The 21823-nt window shown below is 45.9% G+C and overlaps 1 protein-coding gene across 8 annotated transcripts in view; it reads left to right on the top strand.

Moving 5' to 3' along the window:
* Nucleotides 1-21823, top strand: part of LOC310858809 (receptor-type tyrosine-protein phosphatase delta-like) — a 192122-nt gene that overhangs the window by 4650 nt on the left and 165649 nt on the right. For 7 of the 8 annotated variants that reach the window (XM_083765092.1, XM_083765090.1, XM_083765087.1 and 4 more), the window contains exon 1: nucleotides 19708-20129. The exons of the other annotated variant lie outside the window; for it this stretch is intronic. The gene's annotated coding sequence lies outside the window, so the exon portion shown is untranslated. Of the gene's footprint in view, nucleotides 1-19707; nucleotides 20130-21823 lie in introns of those variants that run through there. 8 annotated transcript variants of the gene reach the window in all.

Below are 21823 nucleotides of genomic sequence, written 5' to 3'. Positions count from 1 at the left end.
AATGATAAAAACATAAGAAGCATCACACCATTGGGACCCCCAGAAGCAAAGATTTTAGTTTAAAAAAAGTTCGCTTTTTTCAAAAGCGCTGCGATCTTGTATGCTATTTTTTGAATAGAATAAAAGTATGAAATAATGGATATATAAAATCTCAGGTGACACAGACACCTTCACGGTCTGGACGGGTTAATCCTCCTCCTGTGGAAGTGGACCGTGGTGAGGCGGTCAGAGAACAGAGCCTCCTGTGGAAGTGGATCGTGGTGAGGAGGTCAGAGAACACAGCCTCCTGTGGAAGTGGACCGTGGTGAGGAGGTCAGAGAACACAGCCTCCTGTGGAAGTGGATCGTGGTGAGGCTAGAGAACAGAGCCTCCTGTGGAAGTGGACCGTGGTGAGGAGGTCAGAGAACAGAGCCTCCTGTGAAGTGGACCGTGGTGAGGCTAGAGAACAGAGCCTCCTGTGGAAGTGGACCGTGGTGAGGCTAGAGAACACAGCCTCCTGTGGAAATGGACCGTGGTGAGGCTAGAGAACAGAGCCTCCTGTGGAAGTGGACCGTGGTGAGGAGGTCAGAGAACACAGCCTCCTGTGGAAGTGGACCGTGGTGAGGCTAGAGAACAGAGCCTCCTGTGGAAGTGGATCGTGGTGAGGCTAGAGAACAGAGCCTCCTGTGGAAATGGACCGTGGTGAGGCGGTCAGAGAACACAGCCTCCTGTGGAAGTGGACCGTGGTGAGGCGGTCAGAGAACACAGCCTCCTGTGGAAGTGGACCGTGGTGAGGCGGTCAGAGAACACAGCCTCCTGTGGAAGTGGACCGTGGTGAGGCGGTCAGAGAACACAGCCTCCTGTGGAAATGGACCGTGGTGAGGCGGTCAGAGAACACAGCCTCCTGTGGAAGTGGACCGTGGTGAGGCTAGAGAACAGAGCCTCCTGTGGAAGTGGACCGTGGTGAGGCGGTCAGAGAACAGAGCCTCCTGTGGAAGTGGACCGTGGTGAGGAGGTCAGAGAACAGAGCCTCCTGTGGAAGTGGACCGTGGTGAGGCGGTCAGAGAACAGAGCCTCCTGTGGAAGTGGACCGTGGTGAGGCTAGAGAACAGAGCCTCCTGTGGAAGTGGATCGTGGTGAGGCTAGAGAACAGAGCCTCCTGTGGAAATGGACCGTGGTGAGGCGGTCAGAGAACAGAGCCTCCTGTGGAAGTGGACCGTGGTGAGGAGGTCAGAGAACACAGCCTCCTGTGGAAATGGACCGTGGTGAGGCGGTCAGAGAACACAGCCTCCTGTGGAAGTGGACCGTGGTGAGGCGGTCAGAGAACACAGCCTCCTGTGGAAGTGGACCGTGGTGAGGCGGTCAGAGAACACAGCCTCCTGTGGAAGTGGACCGTGGTGAGGAGGTCAGAGAACACAGCCTCCTGTGGAAGTGGACCGTGGTGAGGCGGTCAGAGAACAGAGCCTCCTGTGGAAGTGGACCGTGGTGAGGCTAGAGAACAGAGCCTCCTGTGGAAATGGACCGTGGTGAGGCTAGAGAACAGAGCCTCCTGTGGAAGTGGACCGTGGTGAGGCGGTCAGAGAACAGAGCCTCCTGTGGAAGTGGACCGTGGTGAGGCTAGAGAACAGAGCCTCCTGTGGAAATGGACCGTGGTGAGGCTAGAGAACAGAGCCTCCTGTGGAAGTGGACCGTGGTGAGGAGGTCAGAGAACACAGCCTCCTGTGGAAGTGGACCGTGGTGAGGCGGTCAGAGAACACAGCCTCCTGTGGAAGTGGACCGTGGTGAGGCTAGAGAACACAGCCTCCTGTGGAAGTGGACCGTGGTGAGGAGGTCAGAGAACACAGCCTCCTGTGGAAGTGGACCGTGGTGAGGCGGTCAGAGAACACAGCCTCCTGTGGAAGTGGACCGTGGTGAGGAGGTCAGAGAACACAGCCTCCTGTGGAAGTGGACCGTGGTGAGGCGGTCAGAGAACACAGCCTCCTGTGGAAGTGGACCGTGGTGAGGCGGTCAGAGAACACAGCCTCCTGTGGAAGTGGACCGTGGTGAGGCGGTCAGAGCCGTAGGACAGAGAACAGAGGAGATGAGCTCTCAGCAGAAACCAATCTATCTCCTGCTCTCTAATGCAGTGTGAGAGAGAGACATTGTTCCCTCTCTGTCTCTCCCATGCAGGGTCTCTCTCCCTCTATGACTGTGTGATGCTTCCATGTGATAGGGAGACAGGCGCGGCTGTCTGTGTGTGTCTGTGTGTGTGTGTGTGTGTGTGTGTGTGTGTGTGTGTGTGCACGCACGTGGGTACGTGCGACTCCATCCTTTATGGCACCATTAGCCATTAGTCAGGGGACTCCTGGGCGAGCCGTAGCCTTTGTGTGCTGCCCCGTTTGCCTTTGTGGCTGCAATTACCTTCGCCTGAGTCACGTCTGACAATTAGGAGGGTCAGCGGAGGACCCGCGCTCATGCACATGTTTGACTACACACACACACACACACACACATGTGCACAGTGGTACACACACACTGATAAAAGTAATCTCTCTTGCTGTCGCAGAGCACCATACTCATCGGAGCCACAGTCCTAATGGGATTATCATCATAGTTGAGGGCCTCTTTCTTTCTTTCTTTCTTTCTTTCTATATGCTATGTGCTATGTGAACGTTGACTGTCTGCTCTGTGCTATACAGTGCTATGTGAACGTTGATTGTCTGCTCTGCTGTAGTACTATGTGAACGTTGACTGTCTGCTCTGTGCTATACAGTGCTATGTGAACGTTGACTGTCTGCTCTTTGCTGTAGTACTATGTGAACGTTGACTGTCTGCTCTGTGCTATACTTAGAGTATATATGAATAGAGAAGACACCCGAGTTCTCCTCCCATCCACTTGCATTAAGTTGCTCAAAAGCGCATGAGGCGATTTCACTCCTCCTTCCTGGTAGGAACAGAGTGCATTCTGGGATGGATTTGCCCCAAACACATGAACGCGCTGCCGTTGACTATCATTGTGCCGTTTGTGAGCGTTCACGTATGAAACATTCGTTCACGTGTCATGGCCTCAATCACATGAACGTGCGCAATGATAGTCAATGGACCAGCGCTGGCTCGAGCTGCAATTACAAATCCGGCCACTATGTCCATTTCGCCTCAGGGTTTCCTCTGGGTGCCTTCTCTATTCATATATACTCTAAGGTGCTGTAGTACTATGTGAACGTTGACTGTCTGCTCTGTGCTATACAGTGCTATGTGAACGTTGACTGTCTGCTCTGTGCTATACAGTGCTATGTGAACGTTGACTGTCTGCTCTGTGCTATACAGTGCTATGTGAACGTTGACTGTCTGCTCTGTGCTGTAGTACTATGTGAACGTTGACTGTCTGCTCTGTGCTGTAGTACTATGTGAACGTTGACTGTCTGCTCTGTGCTGTAGTACTATGTGAACGTTCACTGTCTGCTCTGTGCTATACAGTGCTATGTGAACGTTGACTGTCTGCTCTGTGCTGTAGTACTATGTGAACGTTGACTGTCTGCTCTGTGCTATACAGTGCTATGTGAACGTTGACTGTCTGCTCTGTGCTATACAGTGCTATGTGAATGTTGACTGTCTGCTCTGTGCTGTAGTACTATGTGAACGTTGACTGTCTGCTCTGTGCTATACAGTGCTATGTGAACGTTGACTGTCTGTTCTATGCTATACGGTGCTATTTTGTCCCGTCGAGCGTCACAACAATGGACGTATTGATGTTAGAGTGCAGACTAGAGCGGTTCAGTTTGGCCCTTTTGTGTTGAGTGCTTGGTTGGACAGGCCCAGAGGGCTGGAGGCTTATATTATGCTGTGTGATATGGTGTGTGGAAGGGCAAGGACAGTGAGGGCCTCTCAAACCCACCCGCTTAAATGTCATGTCACACACCCAGGCATAAGGCACGTGCTCTCTCTCTCTCTCTCTCTCTTTCTCTCTCCCTATACACACACTGACTACATGAGCTCTGTGGGACGCTCCTGATGCTGATTGGATGGTGTCATTCGCCAGGTGATGCTAATTGAATGATGACATTCGGCAGGTGATGCTGATTGGATGGTGACATTCGGTATAGGTAGGAAAGGTACCCAGCACGGTCAGTGGCCATTGGCCAAAGACACATCGCTGTCTCCCTTCGTTCAAAATGTACACTTTGTGTGTGTGTCTCTCACTCGGACACACGTTATTCACTGCGACACACACATGTGGCGTTAGACCCCATGGCCAATCACAGGTTTTAGAGTTACACAGTGGAATAAACATTTTCTTTCTCCCATTGAGGGGGGGGGGATACTTGTGGTAGACGAAGTACTCAAACCCAGTACTTTAGTTTATTATCACACTCATGGAATACTTGATATTTACTGCCAACTATTTTCCAAAACAATAATTGGAATATGCTGAACTGCTGTAGAATGGCAAATAATTATATCGTTAGAAACATATTAGATACACTGTGAATGTGCACGTATTTCAGTTGGTCCCGGAATGAGGTATGGCCTTCGATCAACCTTATTCAATTCACTTCTAAAATATGAAATGAAAGCATGCGCCCACTGTCCCTGCAAAGAATTTCAATTTTGTCATTGATTTGTACTATTAGCGGGGGGCAGACTTGTAAGAAATCAGCAAGATTTGGCTTTTGGTGACTAGTTTCTGAATTTTGGTGTGGTGTTAGGTATGGGTATAAGGATTTCAAAAAGCTGTGCAAACACGTTGGGAGCGCCCCCTAGTGGTCTGTTTGCACAGACTCAAATATTGGATATGTATAGGTATGGTTGAAAACCAAAATAATTGATGAAATAAATTTAGACAATAGATTCTGTTACTATTAGGTGTGCTAAATAACATACTAAATGTATAGGATATTATATTTATAAACATATATATTGGATGTGTATACAGTAGGTCTACTGTATACACATCCAATATTTGAGTCTGTGCAAACAGACCACTAGGGGGCGCTCCCAACACGTTTGCACAGCTTTCTGAAATCCTTATACCCATACCTAACACCACACCAAAATTCAGAAACTATAGTCACCAAAAGCCAAATCTTGCTGATTTCTTACAAGTCCGCCCCCCGCTATACATGGTTTGTAGCAACAAATTAGAATATTATCAGTCGGGGATCAAATTCAAGTCTTCTTATCACACGCTAACTAGCATGTCTATATTATCTTATATAATATCTTCACTTGCCAAATCCACAGTAAGGATTCTATCACTAGGCATGGTGTCATTCTGCCATCACTCTCTGGTCTTATTTGCAATAAAAGCACAATATGCTAGTGTAAAAGCAGATTTGAAAGGCTGCAATTTAAAGACAATGATGTTCACTTTGTAAGAACAGACAGCACATCCCTTGATTTTAATTATAGGTCGTTAGAGCTGCTAACTGAAGTAATGGACCGAAGCAATAGGAGCTCTACTCATTCTCTCTCTACACAGTAAAGTGTTCATTCAACTCTGGACTGTGAAAAACTGAAAGATTGATGTATCTTAATAGATCATACTTGTACTAACTGCTAAGTGACATAGAAAGGTAGACGCCCCTTAGTCTTAGTCTTGTCTTATTCGACGAAATATAAAAACCATAGTTTTTTTAGTCTTAGGTGACATTCACACCAGAGAGCTTTGCTGCGATTAAAACGAATCCTGCTGCGCATTTTCAGAAAGTGCACTTCGTTTGGCAGGTGTGAAGGCTCATTCGAATCATAATGCGTATCAAAGAACTGCATTCTACTCCGAGCAAAAACGGGGGTTTCGCTTCGCTTCCAATCGCACTTGATTACGATTCGCCTCGGTGCAGGTGTGAATGCAATCCGCAGTAAATAAAGGAAATGAAGCAAACAATGTGGGGTGAGGAGCTGAACACAGTTGGAGACGGAGAAGGCATATTTTACGTAGCGCAAAGATGTCCCGTTACCGTGGATAGACGTGGTCAAATGAGGAGACTGAAGCCCTGATCGAAATGAGGACGAGTACATTAAACAATTGCTTAAGAAAACACATAAAAACACTGCAGTGTATTATAGCCTACAGAATATTCTGTCTGTCTGTCTGTCTGTCTGTGCGTGACGTAAACATGGAGTGCTGTAACTGTGTGGGGACTGGGGAGTAGGGACTTTCATCTCGATAAACTTGTAAACATTTTGCGCTGCTGTTTGTTGTATCAGTGCGCTCAGCGCTGTGCCTCCATGCCCAATAGAACAGTGCGTGGCTGCGTGCGTATAGTGAGAGAGAGAGGGGGGGGGGGGGGGGGTCCAGTCCCAGACGGCACGACACATGCACGTTATGAGTATAATTTTACCACCATAGATTTCACTGTGTAGGCTAGTTTATGAATGGAACACATTGATAAAGGTCCCCCCTGCTTCGTTTCCAATTGCTGCGGATGACAGTGTGAAGGAAAACCGCAGCAATGAAATATGCAAGAATCCCAATTTCTCCACCCATTCGCACCAGGTCTACCGAAGTATTAGGTGGGACAAAATTCAACAAAATGTACTTTTGATTGATTGATTGATTGATTAGTTTATTAGACAGAATGTATAAACATCAACAGAGTCAAACATACAAAATGTCCGTCTTGTTTCCATTTAGGCCCTATGCAATCAATTCATAGACACTGTTCGGTATAGGCCAATCAGAGGCCATTGTGGCGATGTTCTTTGAAATAATAATTCAAACAAAATGTAGGGACCCATACAAATCCGTCTGCGACCCACAAATGGGTCCCAAGGCCCGAACCACTGTTTGGGAACCAGTGTATTTTTAATACTATCAATGAGAGTTCCATTGTCTTCAGTTGTGTCTTTGATGCACTGATCAAAGGCTAGTTGTTTCATAGCTTGGCCTATAGGTGGCTTTCCTGTTGTTGGAGTCATCCAGAGCTTTCAGTGTTGTTTTGTTTAGAGATCTGCTTCAGCCGCTAATGATGATGTGAAGCTTAGGCTGTAAAGCCGAATAAAGGTTTAATGTGCCTTCTTAAGTTAATTAATAATTATAAGGATCTATTGATTGTTCTTAACCACTTAGAGTCTAGTGGTTAAGTATATAGTCTAAGTCTTAGACTATACTTCGTTAACCGGGAAAAGTATATACAGTATAGGGATCCACAAGCTCGCAACGCCGGGCGAAGCAACGCATTCTGAGCTTGTAGATCTGCTATTTTCACTGGTATGGGTCCCAGGGTGAATGTCTTAATGTCTCTTTTGGGTCACGAGCTAAAAGGTTTGGGAACCGTACTTCACTTGTATGAGTTAATCTTGTGACTATCCATGTTATTACAGACATACAGACAGACAGACAGACAGACAGACAGACAGACAGACAACCGATGGCAACGTACTGAAAACTGCTTATGTCTTAGTTCCCACTACAACATTTTGCCATGATGATGCACGCACGCGCGCACACGCGCGCGCACGCGCACACACGCACACGTGATGGCAACAATATCAGCCAAACTGACGTGGCCGATAATAACATACTTGTCCAATTTAAACCCTCGTTCAATTCACTGGGTCAAAGAGACACCGGTTCAAAGCAGTGGGCTAATGGAAACCACCACACTGTGTGTGTGTGTGTGTGTGTGTGTGTGTGTGTGTGTGTGTGTGTGTGTGCGCTCGTCATGGTGTCATACACAGCGCGTCAGGCAGGGTCATGCACCACTCATCGGTCGGTCACCACGGCACTCATCATAATAGTCTCTGTCGGGTGGAAACCTTATATGTCCAAAACTGTTTAACCTTTCACGATTCAAAGGCCAAAAATACCAAGAGCATCTCAAAATGTGACGCACCACGACGCGTCTCAGCTTGCAGATGGATGCTTTTGCCTGACGCCGTGGTGGTATGCTCTAGTGTAGTGGACGTTAATGTACGGAGAAGAAAACAGGAAACATGTCAATGCTTTTACTTCTGCTCCATTACATCTCGGAACCAAATGTTGTACTTTTACTCTGTAGATTTTCATTATATTTACAAAACACACAGCCATTTGAAAGGTTGCGATGTGACGCATTGTGAGCTTGTAGATCGGCTATTTTCAAAAAAAAAAAAATTATACATTTGAAAACTTAAAACGGGACATTCTGCACAATGAGTATCTTTTCTTTAATGTACGACGGGAAAAAAAACCCACAATGGTGTCCGATGACACCGTTGTGTTGTGCCTCCTTGTCCGTCCCGCCGGTCGGTGGCATCATTCTGTGACCACTTACGTTGTGGTCGTGTACGTATCGGGCCATGTCATCTGCTGCTGGCATCTGTCACCATGAGGTCTGGCTTATCTCCTCCACCACTGTCACACACAATCATCTGTCTCTGTCTCTCTCTCTCACGCCGTTTGTTATTCCCTCACTCTCGTCCTCTCTCAGTTTTTCTGCCTGGTTTTCCTCCTCCTCCTCCTTCTTCTCCTCCCCTGCCAATCTGTGTGTGTGTGAGTGTACACATACTGTACTGCTCATAGCAACACACACACAAACACAGAGTCATCCAGGCCACAGGAGCTGCCGTGGCGTATAATGACAGATAATTGGCTATTGTGGGTTTGCCCTCGGCAGCAGGAACCAATCACAAATGACAGCCATTTCTCCGTGACCCGTGATTGTGGGTGTATACTGCACATGCGTGTGTGCGCGCCCATGCGCGTGTGTGTGTGCATTAATGCGTGTGAGGAATTGACATGTTTGTTCACTGCTGTCTGCTTTTGCTACAGTGTAGTGTAGTGTGTGCGCGACAGTGATTGCCGCTTGCATGCCAAGGCTATACGTGATGAGCAATTAAAGTTATACATTTTTTAGAATGTATGTATTGCCTGATTCATACTTGGATGTGCGCCATGTCTCGGCACACAATCAACCAAGCTCACGGCTCAATCTAGAAGCTACAACGGGACACATTTTCTTACCAAAATGTAAATAAGGCTTAGGCGCTTCCATGTGCTTGTGTATAGTTTAATGTTTTGTAACTGTTTTGTAAATGTTTTCCATTTTGGCTTCACTCCCAAACTTACATTACTGCGACGGCGCAATGACCGCCATCCCGTGCCGTCGGTAAAATAAAATGATGAATAAATAAACACAGAGATTTAATGATCTATCTATCTATTTCATATAATAACATTAATTTAGTGCCCAAGTTCAACCCAACTTCCCAACATCATCCGTAAACAATTCCCTCCCAATCAATGTGATCTATTATATTGCATTACCCACACTGTACATAATTTGTGTTCAGTTCATATACTGTATTAGAACGGGTAAGGCCCCTAGTTCATTTAATTCAGTACAGTCACCGTGAAGAATTTGCTAAATATCCCCATTATGATTCAAAATGTGGGTTTGGTCACCACAACATTATACAAACACATGGTGTGGTGCTGTCTGTGCCTGCAAAGCCATCACTCAGTCAGTCAGTCAGTCATTATGAGAGTCAGTCAGCAGCATTGTTTGAAATGCTAGTTGCACTGCTTGAAGATTTTCAGAACGTTTTTTTAGGGAAACACCAGGCGTCAGCAGCTTTAAAAAAATGTTTTGAGGTGAAATATGAAGTACCGTTGCACGCACACACACGCACGCACGCATGCACACGCACACACACGTGCACGTGCACGCAAAAGGCACACGCGAGCGCAGGCACACACACACAAGCACACACACACACACACACACACACACACACACACTCAGGGGAGTACATACTGTACTGTATATTCATCAGAATAACGATTTATTGGGATAGAATCCTGCTGTTTTCCCTCTTGAGACGAGATGAACGGAGCCAGAGAGCCTTATGTAATGGCCGCTTGTGAAAATGCAGACTGTCTCGCTTTCCCTTTCGCATATTCTCTCTCTCGCTCTCGCTCTCGCTCTCTCTCTCTCTCTCTCTCTCTCTCTCTCTCTCTCTCTATCTCTCTCTCTGATACTCAACCTCTCTCTTCCTCTGTCCATGCATGTACTGTATATTGTGTAGTATTTGCATTAATTCCTTCTTTCTATCTTTCTCCCTGCCTCTTTCAGGACAATATCTGCATCTCTCTCTCTCTATCTCTTTCTCCCGCTTCAATTATCTTCAATTCTAATTTCCGTTCCTTCAGTAAATGTTGTAGATAGGGAGCACTCATCCGACCCATGCACACAAACTAAATGAGATCCTTCACTGTGTGTGTGTGTGTGTGTGTGTGTGTGTGTGTGTGTGTGTGTGTGTGTGTGTGTGTGTGTGTGTGTGTGTGTGTGTGTGTGCGTCCATGCATTATGTGTTATTGGAGTCTGCAAGTGGAAGCTTTTCAGTGTTACTACAATACTAATAGATGTGTGCATGCGCATGTGTGCGTGCATGCATGCGTATGTGTGTGCGTGTGTGGGTGTCTCTAATAGGTTGCAGTTCATCATGCCAGCCAGCTCAATATTCAAGAATGCAATTTCCCTGGTGTGAAAAGAGCTAGGTGGATGTGCATCACCTCACCACACCATTCTGTCCTATATAAAGAGCTAGGTGGATGTGCATCACCTCACCACACCATTCTGTCCTATATAAAGAGCTAGGTGGATGTGCATCACCCCACCACACCATTCTGTCCTATATATAGAGCTAGGTGGATGTGCATCACCTCACCACACCATTCTGTCCTATATAAAGAGCTAGGTGGATGTGCATCACCCCACCACACCATTCTGTCCTATATAAAGATATAGCTGGATGTGCATCACCCCACCACACCATTCTGTCCTATATAAAGATATAGGTGGATGTCCATCACCTCACCACACCATTCTGTCCTATAGAGCTAGGTGGATGTGCATCACCTCACCACACCAGTCTGTCCTATATAAAGAGCTAGGTGGATGTGCATCACCTCACCACACCATTCTGTCCTATATAAAGAGCTAGGTGGATGTGCATCACCTCACCACACCATTCTGTCCTATATAAAGAGCTAGGTGGATGTGCATCACCTCACCACACCATTCTGTCCTATATAAAGAGCTAGGTGGATGTGCATCACCTCACCACACCATTCTGTCCTATATAAAGAGCTAGGTGGATGTGCATCACCCCACCACACCATTCTGTCCTATAGATCTAGGTGGATGTGCATCACCTCACCACACCATTCTGTCCTATAGATCTAGGTGGATGTGCATCACCTCACCACACCATTCTGTCCTATAGAGCTAGGTGGATGTGCATCACCCCACCACACCATTCTGTCCTATAGATCTAGGTGGATGTGCATCACCTCACCACACCATTCTGTCCTATAGATCTAGGTGGATGTGCATCACCCCACCACACCATTCTGTCCTATATAAAGAGCTAGGTGGATGTGCATCACCCCACCACACCATTCTGTCCTATATAAAGAGCTAGGTGGATGTGCATCACCCCACCACACCATTCTGTCCTATATAAAGAGCTAGGTGGATGTGCATCACCCCACCACACCATTCTGTCCTATATAAAGAGCTAGGTGGATGTGCATCACCCCACCACACCATTCTGTCCTATATAAAGAGCTAGGTGGATGTGCATCACCCCACCACACCATTCTGTCCTATATAAAGAGCTAGGTGGATGTGCATCACCCCACCACACCATTCTGTCCTATATAAAGAGCTAGGTGGATGTGCATCACCTCACCACACCATTCTGTCCTATATAAAGAGCTAGGTGGATGTGCATCACCCCACCACACCATTCTGTCCTATATAAAGAGCTAGGTGGATGTGCATCACCTCACCACACCATTCTGTCCTATATAAAGAGCTAGGTGGATGTGCATCACCCCACCACACCATTCTGTCCTATATAAAGAGCTAGGTGGATGTGCATCACCTCACCACACCATTCTGTCCTATATAAAGAGCTAGGTGGATGTGCATCACCCCACCACACCATTCTGTCCTATATAAAGAGCTAGGTGGATGTGCATCACCCCACCACACCATTCTGTCCTATAGATCTAGGTGGATGTGCATCACCTCACCACACCATTCTGTCCTATAGATCTAGGTGGATGTGCATCACCTCACCACACCATTCTGTCCTATAGATCTAGGTGGATGTGCATCACCTCACCACACCATTCTGTCCTATAGATCTAGGTGGATGTGCATCACCCCACCACACCATTCTGTCCTATAGATCTAGGTGGATGTGCATCACCTCACCACACCATTCTGTCCTATAGATCTAGGTGGATGTGCATCACCTCACCACACCATTCTGTCCTATAGATCTAGGTGGATGTGCATCACCTCACCACACCATTCTGTCCTATAGATCTAGGTGGATGTGCATCACCCCACCACACCATTCTGTCCTATAGATCTAGGTGGATGTGCATCACCTCACCACACCATTCTGTCCTATAGATCTAGGTGGATGTGCATCACCTCACCACACCATTCTGTCCTATAGATCTAGGTGGATGTGCATCACCTCACCACACCATTCTGTCCTATATTCCTACTGTATAATAGCTTCTTTAGGACCCACTTCTCTCTCTCTCTCTCTTTCTACTACTCCCTCACTCTTCTCACCTCGAGTAACCCACCAATGTGGACAGTATACGTGTTCACACAGAAACACATGCACGGGGGCACGGTGGCACAGTTGGTAGTGCTGTCGCCTCACAGCTAGAAGGTCCTGGGTTCGATTCCCGCATGGGGATGCTGTGGGTGCTGGCGGCGTGTTTCCTCCTCCGCGTCATCAGTGCCCATACCTGAGGCGGGGTTGGTTGAAAGGGCCTTTCTGTGTGGAGTTTGCATTTTCTCCCCATGTAGGTACCCTCACAAAAAACATGCAGTAATCCTGGTCTCTAAACTGCCTCCCCCTGGCCAGCCGGGGCGCCTGAAGGAGGGGAAAGGAACTGGTTGGAATAACGTGTTCCTTCCACGTGCTACGTCCAACCAGGGAAACTCCCCCTGCCAGGAGTAAAGGAGCAACTTGGACACTCAGGCATAAAAGAAGCAAGAGTTCAAGTCCGTTGCTCTCCCCAGGTTGGCGGAGGGTGTGTAGAGCCCAGAATCACAATTATATATATATATATATATATATATATATTTATATATATATTTTTTTGCGGCTTACGTCTTTTATTGGTTTTTTGAAGGGACAGACAGTAGGCTGACAGGAAACGGGAGAGAGATGGGGGATGACATGCAGTAAAGGCCGTGTCGAGCTCGGGAGTCGAACCCGCGGCACACTGCGACTGGATTACCAGTCGGGTGCCCAGACGGTTACGCCACCGCCTGGGCCAACACAATTAGATAATTGACACAGGGGTGAAAAATGGGTTAAAAAATTGTGGGATAAAAATAAAATAAAATAAACACATGCACACCTACACACACACACACACACACACACTCACACACACAGACACACAGACAGACAGACAGACAAGTGTTTCCGATTAATGCTATCCTATCTCACACACAGGAGACTTATGTCCTGTGGACGATTAAAAGAGTATATATCACATGATGTTTTTAGAGTGCAAGGCCATTTAGCATTGGGAATCTGTAACAGAGCTTTGAGCCTCGTCCCTATTGTGTTGCGAGACAAGCACTCTTTAAAATGGGATTTTTATAGCGCGGGTCTATATACGTTGAATTACATTTCACTGGTAAATTGACCGCTGGCTGATTTCAAAACCACAATGTAATCATTTTTCACAGCTGTGCCCAATGAGGCCCACCAGTGTTGTCCGGGACCACATAACATGTTTGTAATGACAGAACGGAAATTGCTCTTTTACAAAAAAAGTATGTTAGAAGCAAAATGGGGGAATTGCAGTTTAGGTTTGGGGCGTAAAGGAAGATATAAATAATATGTAAGCTTTAAAGCTTTTTTTTTGTTTAAGGTAACCCGGAATGCTCGCCTTAAAACACGCTCACCCTCAGTTTTTCACACCGACCGCTCAGTGGGGCGGTTATTGTATTCTTGTTTTACTGAGAATAAGGTTAGAAATTAGTTTAGGGTTAGGCATAGATAGTTTTACTGTGGTTAAGTCTAGGAATAGGTTTTGGCACTGTTTTACTGAGGTTAAGGTTGGGAATAAGGTTAGGTTTAAAGGACAACTTTAGTTTTTTTCAACCAAGGTTCATGTTTTAGGTTGTTATTAGAGAAACTAAAAGGTGAGTGTTAATTTTCTTTCATTTGCTGCTTTCTTTCGTTTTGGGGATTTTAGCAGTTTTTGACAGGGGGGGCGGGGGCATTCGAGCATGGGGCTAAATATGTATTTTTTTACAAAATATTATGGCGATGTTTTTATTTATTATTTACTATAGTCCTAATAAACCCCAATAAATTACATCTGGCCACAAAAGATCACAGTTCTTATCCCGACTGAAGCACTATGATGATTACCTTCTGTAATCTCCCAGAAGGAGCGAGTGCATTCTCCGGCAGCGGCGATCAGACTCAGTGCTCGCCCGGTGAATAAGGTGTTGCCTGACCCCTGTAACGCCGAGATTAGGATTGTGTAATTGCATGTGCGTTCTCTGGGGGGTATTATTGATACTGTTAATGTTTTTGTGCGTGGCTGGATCAGGCCGTGTGTCTCTCTGCAGGTGTGTATATCTCTCACTATGAAATGCAAGATCAGAGGCAATAAATCCAACACCATAGCTTCCATGGTGCTACAGCCTTTAATAATTAATTCACTTGTTATACAGAAAGAGGAGCTTTTGTTGGTAGCTTCTAATTGACGATACTGCTACCCATGGAAATGTTCTCTTCTTCTCGACATTCTGGTGGTTTCTCATTTTTCCGTTCTCGCTCTCAATCTCTCTCTCTCGCACACACACACACACACACACACACGCGCGCGTGCGCATGCACGTACGCACACACGCACGCACAGCTGTCCACAACACGGGGATTCAAGAGTCTTCCTGCAAGAACAAAACACTACAGTGTTGAACCTTTCCCACATTCTTTACTTAAGTAAGTAAAAGTGCTGAAGTGGTTAACTGTGTTTTGTAAAGTATAACTCAAGTTTTCAAATAAATAGTGGAGTGGAGTAAAAGTACCGCCCGTTACCCATGATTTATATAAAACTCGAAACGAGATGTATACCAGAATATATCAACAAGGATAGGATGATAAAAAAAAGGTTGATCCAAGGTTGTTTCTGTATCAAAATTACGTTAAAACTTTCAGAGTGATGCAGTACATTACAACAACAGTTGAAAATGGGTATACAGTTGGAGGGGGTACAGCATTGTGTAAATATGTCACATTGCTACAGTATATACACTGTACCCATTGTTATATACATCATGGGTACAGTATAAAGCTTTTTGAATCAAATAGCACCAATCTTTTGCAGACACTTTTTGACCCACATAAACGTTTAAAGGTAGCAGCTCTGTTTACTGTACATGTGCAGTAGGTCTAGAGGTCTACGCTGTACAGAGGGTACCACGCACGCACGCACGCACGCACACACACACACACACACACACACACACACACACACACACACACACACACACACACACACACAGTGCATTTACATAACATATCACATGCAAATTAAATGTATAGTTGCCATCTATAATCCATACATGCCACCGTACAGCACATATTGAAGTGCATCGTTGATTCCCTCGACAGAGGGCTGTGGAATTCTTTTGACACACAGCCTGACAGTGGAGATGGCACTGGGTCAGTCTATTGTGTTGACAAGCTGCACAATCATTGATATGCAACACCAGTACTGGGAAGCGGTCAGTGTTGCCATGTCTGCTTATTATTAGCTTTAAGTGACGTTGTATGGGCTTCTTTTTCTGTAAAGCTGCTTGTAAATATTGGTGGTTGCTTGTTTCTCAAGTGCAGTTGCTTATTTGGGCTTGTTTCCAAATGTTGTTTAAACCAGTGATTCTCACACATTTCCATGTCAAGGACCTCCACATTAATGTAGGAAAGGAGGCACTGGCGCAACTCAGACAGTTTAAGCCCTTATTTTATTATCAGTGTGCAAGTAAAAAAGCGACAACATTTCAATGTATCAGTCACATCTTCGTCAGGTCATCTCCACATTAATGTATTTGTCCAACTAAGGACCCTATAGGCCTACATCAAAAAATATTTTATGCCAGGGACCACCCATACTAGATTTCGTTATCAGCCTAGTCGCTTCTTTTGGGCTTGTTTTCATAGACCTTCATGGTTGCTTATTTCTCTCACACAATCTGGCAACCCTGGAAACGGTCAAACATTATTGATTCATCTCCATATTGTCCTATACAGCCCCCCCCCGGCCCACACACACACACACACACACACACACACACACACACACACTGGACTTGCTGTTCTGCGTTCTGCTCCTATGCATTTGCCCGCGTACCTCCATCTGCAAAGGCTTTGTGCCCCATCCTCTTGTGTGTATGCGTATGCGCACCCATCGTCTTGTGTGTATGCGTGTGTGCGCGCCCATGCATCGTCTTGTGTGTATATGAGTGTGCACGCCCATGTTCTCTGAGGCTTATGAAATCAAGCCCTCCATTCTATTTGATCCACTTAAGTTATCTTGATAGAAAAGAACCTTATCTCAAATGTGCCCAGCCATTATCTTCCGAGTGTGTGTGTACAGTACATGCGTGCGTGCGTGCGTGCATGCTTGAGAGTGTGTGTGTGTGTGTGTGTGTGTGTGTGTGTGTGTGTTTGTGTGTGTGCGCGCGCGCACGTCTGTGTTCTCACACTCAGGATCTGTTTTCTTCTACTATTACCCACTGAGCTGAGGAGTTTCTGCAACAAAAGCATGTTTACAGTGCTCTGTCTCATTTACATAGCGCTGATGGGAATCTGCCGCACCGCTGATTGTGTTTACTGTTCTAGGTCAGCACACCCACATAAGTGTGTGTGTGTGTGTGTGTGTGTGTGCGCTCCTCTCCCCCACCTCCCCCCTCATTCTCTCTCCGTCACTCCATCAACTCCATGACTGCACAGGGTTCATGCTACGGCGGGCCTGACGCCTCCGAACACCAAACTCCAAATTAACACGCAGCACACGTATAGTTCCAATAACTCATTATAGCAGTGGCGGAAAATAACGCACTGCAATCTTTTTAGTTAAGTAAAAGTATCAATATTGCATAGAAATACTCTGTTACAAGTAAAAGTCCGGAATTAAAAATGTACGTGAGGAAAAGTACAAAAGCATCAAACTGACAACTGTACTTAAAGTGCCAAAAGTAGAAAGTACTCATTATGCAGAATTTCTCAAATCTTTTATAAATAGCAGATCTACAATGTGAGCTTGTAGATCGGCTACTTTCAAAATGGCCAAAATGGCTGAAGTGGTTAGTGCGTTTTATAATAATAATCAAAATCTACAAAGTAACTAATGTTTTATAAATGTTGTATAAAGTATAAATATAGGAAATTAGAAATACTCCAGTAGAGTAAAAGTAAATGTTAAATAAATGTACGTAACACCGCTGCTCATTACAGTATATGATGGAATTAGGCTACAGATGAGGGTGTGAATAATTGTCCTTTGTTATACAGGGCCTTGTTTGGTCCTGTGGATAAACCCATTAATTCAGTCAGTCAGTCAGTCAGTTAGTGACTTTGTGCATTTCCAGGTGATTGGATGCAGTGGTATTCAGATGTAATGACTCTAGTGCTGTGTTTCCCAAAGTGGGGTCCGGGGACCCCCAGGGGTCCTTGATGGAGTTCCAGGGGGTCCCCAGCTAAATGATAGTTTGGAACCAAATGGATCCTTATGGGTCCAGGGTCTGTAACTCTGAGAGTGTACAAATGGAACCAAATGGACCCCATTTGGTTCCATTTGTACACTCTCAGAGTTAAATTAACATTGATTTTACAATATAAATTGGGGGGTCCCAGAGGTAGAAATGCCATTAAATGGGGGTCCGTAGACTAATTCATGTCAAACTGGGTGTCCTTAAATGTGTTTGACAATCACTGCTAGAGCTGTAAAATCTTCTCTTATGGGGGTCTGCGGGTTAATTAGTGTCAATTTTGGGGTCCTTGACATGAAAAAGTTTGGGAACCACTGCTCTAGTGCAGCATCCATATACCCAGTGTGTGTTGTTTGGGAGCGGGCCGGCTGTGGAGATCACTCATCCAATGGACAGTCAGACACAGGACTTCCTTTGTCACTCAGCAATACAACCTGCCAGAGAGTCAAGTGTGAACGTCACTCGCATGAGCAGTTTGTCTCTGTCGGGTGGGAAGTTAACCATGTCCAAAAAAAAAGTTACTTTCCAGGATTCGAAGGAAGAAAAAAAAGTAGCAGACTGACAAGCTGAAACGTGGTGCTGTTTGTGTGACGCTGTAGTATGATCAAGTAGGGCATTCATAATTTCCTTTACGGAAAAAAAAATCACATAAACATTAAATATGGACAAATACTGTAAGGCCTCATACACACATATCAAACGCATGTTCTGTGTTCTGTGGCCGCCTCAATGCTTTTCCAATGGAAGTCACATGGTTTGACCAAACATTTTTGTTTGATGGGCAGAACACAGCCATCAAACACGAGTGTTTGGTCAAACCATGTGAAAGCATTGAGGGATTTGAGGCGGCCATCAAAAGACAGAACACAGAACATGCTTTCTGTACGTGTGTATGGGGCTTGAGAGGTTTCCGCCCGACAGCGTTGGAAATGTGTGCCTATTGGAGCAGGCCAGGAGAACCGCTGCATGGGATGGACTTCACACTGCTGACTTGGTCCTCTGCTACATATAGTATATACACTCACCAAGTGGGAAGTCAATTGTCTGAAGGGTACATTTTTTGGCCACAGACCAAATGGGTCACGAGACTGAAGTTAAAAATCCCATTTTCTTTTCCTAAAATTTCAAAAGGTTTTGTTAAAAAAAAGTTTGTTTAAACAAAGTAACAAATCTAAGAGCTAAGACATTCTATGAATAAAAATAAATAAATAAGAAGTGGTGAAAATAGTCGTAATATACTTCAATTTTCACGTCTAATCTCTCTTTGGGAACCACTGCTCTAGTCTGGACTAGAACACTATAGTTCTCAATATTTTTCGTGCCAAGGACCCCCAAATTGATTTGGCCGCGGACCCCCATCTGAAAAGGTTTTGTGCTAGGGACTCCCCTGGCTTGCAGAACCCCCCCCCCCCACACACACACACACACACACACACACACACACACACACACACACATGGCCAATGTTCTAGGACAGACAGAAAGGCATACATATACAGAAAGTGTTGGGTGGGTGTTTATGAATAAATACCCATGTATCATAGACTGTAGCCTATACATAAACCAGGGCAGGCAGCCATGACGTCTCAGCCCTGCCTTGACCTGCATCCACACACTCACTGCTAGGGGCCATCTATACTCTATAGGTCGAGTCTGTGATAATACAAAATATAACACAACTCGTGGCAAAGGCCAATGGAACAATAGAGACCTTAAAACACTGATCAAATTACATTTTTGTGGATAGTTGTCCAAATTGACTTTCTCTCTCTCTCTATCTCTCTCTCTCTCTCTCTCTCTCTCTCTCTCTCTCTCCGCCCCCCCTCCCCATCGCTGCCGTTAACTCCCCACTCCAGTGCATTCAGAGTAGACTACAGTCACAGCTGGAGGTACGTCGCGTGTTCTACGTAGGTCCCTCCTCCTCCTTCACCTCCATCCATCTATCCATCCAACCCACCCTAGCTTCTCACATCTTTTTTACCGGGGCGAGCTGAGCTGAGCTGGGCTGAGCCATAGCCTAGGGCGGGACGAGGATCGGACCAGAGGCTCGGCGGACAACAGAACTGACTCACGTCCGTCTGCGGCTTTAAATCCCTTTAATACCAACTTGAGTCTTGACTCCAGCCTGTCAGGTCTCTCTGCTGCTGCTGTACCTTAACCTTACACACAGTCAGTCACACACCGGTGAACAGAGAGAGAGAGAGAGAGAGAGAGAGCGAGAGAGAGGGAGAGAGAAACGGAGAGAGAGAGGGAGAGCGAGAGAGAGAGGGGGGACAACAGACAACAGTGCTGGAGGATTATTTCGGTAGAGCGGCGGCGACTACAGTGGATGTTTAACCGACGACGGAGGAACGCACGCTCGAACGTCAATTTACCCACACATCGTTTTTAGCGACAGCACATCATGTTAAAATGGTAAGAAGATATGTGTCTTTTTTATTCGTTTCATCAACATTTTCGCAATGAGTTTAGCTTTCTTGTTTTACAAGCAAGCAGCACGCGCGGGCAAGCTATTATGCAAGTAATAATATGGAAAAGAAAGCGCATGCATGTTGGTCTCGTTCGTTCAGAGAGAGCGAGAGAGAGAGATTCCATCTTTCATCATCATAATCATCTGTGTGAATGACAGCTGTGTCCTCTCTCTCACATGTGGCTCTGTGTTTGGGTCAGGTTTTGCAGGTGGTTGCCTGAATGCCTGTGCCGTTCGTTTTGGTTTTTAAAAATGACTCTACTCGTGTTAAATCATAATTTTCTGTTGATGGGAGATATGCCCGGGCAGCAGCGAGACTCTTAAAGAGCTTGGGTGTCATTTGGTTGTTGGCGCTTCCCAGTCAGTGAAATCATCATCATGCTTTTGCTCAGAGGTATTTTCTCACGACTATAAATGTTGGCCAGTCCCCACCGGCACGGCACTCTCACACACACAAGAATGATAATTTCATGGTGCGCAGACACGTTTTTCAGTGTCTGTCAATGGGAACGTTGAAGCTAGATTGTCTATGGATGTTATAGAGCCTATGCCGGTATATAATTCACGTTGGAAGCGCCACCAATATAATGTCATTGTGGTGGACATTCCACACAATGAGTGGGGAATGCAGGCTACGTGTGCTACCTGGCTGCCTGAGAGAGAGCACTCCATAAGTGTGTTCAATTAAAATGTGGAAAGGGCTTTGAAATTAGATGGTGTGTGTGTGTGTGTGTGTGTGTGTGTGTGTGTGTGTGTCACACACTATGGACACACACTGTGTGTCCATAGTCAGCACTGTCTTAACGGTCTATGGCAGCACTACCTTACAAATCAATCAATCCAGTAGCCTACCTATACAAAGATACGTGAGTCTGTGCTATGTTTTTTGTGTGTATCATGCATTAAGGTATGTTTCATTCGCCAGCTTACGTATCATTTAATTTTGTGTATTTGCTTTCCAAATTTCCTTTGCTTTCCTAATAACTGTGGCAGTTGAGTGCCTGCAGTGGGGAAAAAACCAAAGTTGTACATATGCAACTATGCACGCAGTTAGTTGCAATCAATGCTTCTAATTGCTTTGGGAGAGCCATTTAGCACACCGTCGACATGTGGGAGTGTGTGTGTGTGTGTGTGTGTGTGTGTGTGTGGCTGTGTGCGTGCGGCGTGTGCATGTGCGTGCGTTTGTGTGCGTGCGTGCATTTAGCAACAACCTGTTTTACGACCATGATCTACTGCTGCTAGGTTGAAGGTGCCTTGTGCCAGTCCAAAGATGTGCAAATACTTTAACCCAGCTGATCTCCCGCTGTGTGTGTGTGTGTGTGTGTGTGTGTGTGTGTGTGTGTGTGTGTGTGTGTGTGTGTGCGTGTGTGCGTGCGTGCATGTGTGCGAGTGTGTTTGGGCTTGCATGTCATGACTGCAGCTGTTCCTCAACTCGGAGAGATGAAGTTTCACAAAATGTGATGGATGACAGTGTCTGCAGAGCCAGCTGTGTGTGTATGTATGTATGTATGTGTGTGTGTGTGTGTGTGTGCGCGCGGGCCAGTCGGCACGTTCAGAGTGTGCATGTGGTACGTGTGCATGCGCGTGTCAGAACATGCCTGTGTTGTCGGGTTGGCCTCGGAGGCGGCTCGGGGTCAGG

This window comes from Protomyctophum parallelum (assembly GCF_964188405.1).
Source record: "Protomyctophum parallelum genome assembly, chromosome: 5".
Lineage (NCBI taxonomy): Eukaryota > Metazoa > Chordata > Actinopteri > Myctophiformes > Myctophidae > Protomyctophum > Protomyctophum parallelum.
Note: the sequence above shows the minus strand (reverse complement) of the source record. Positions and strands in the feature narration are given on the sequence as shown.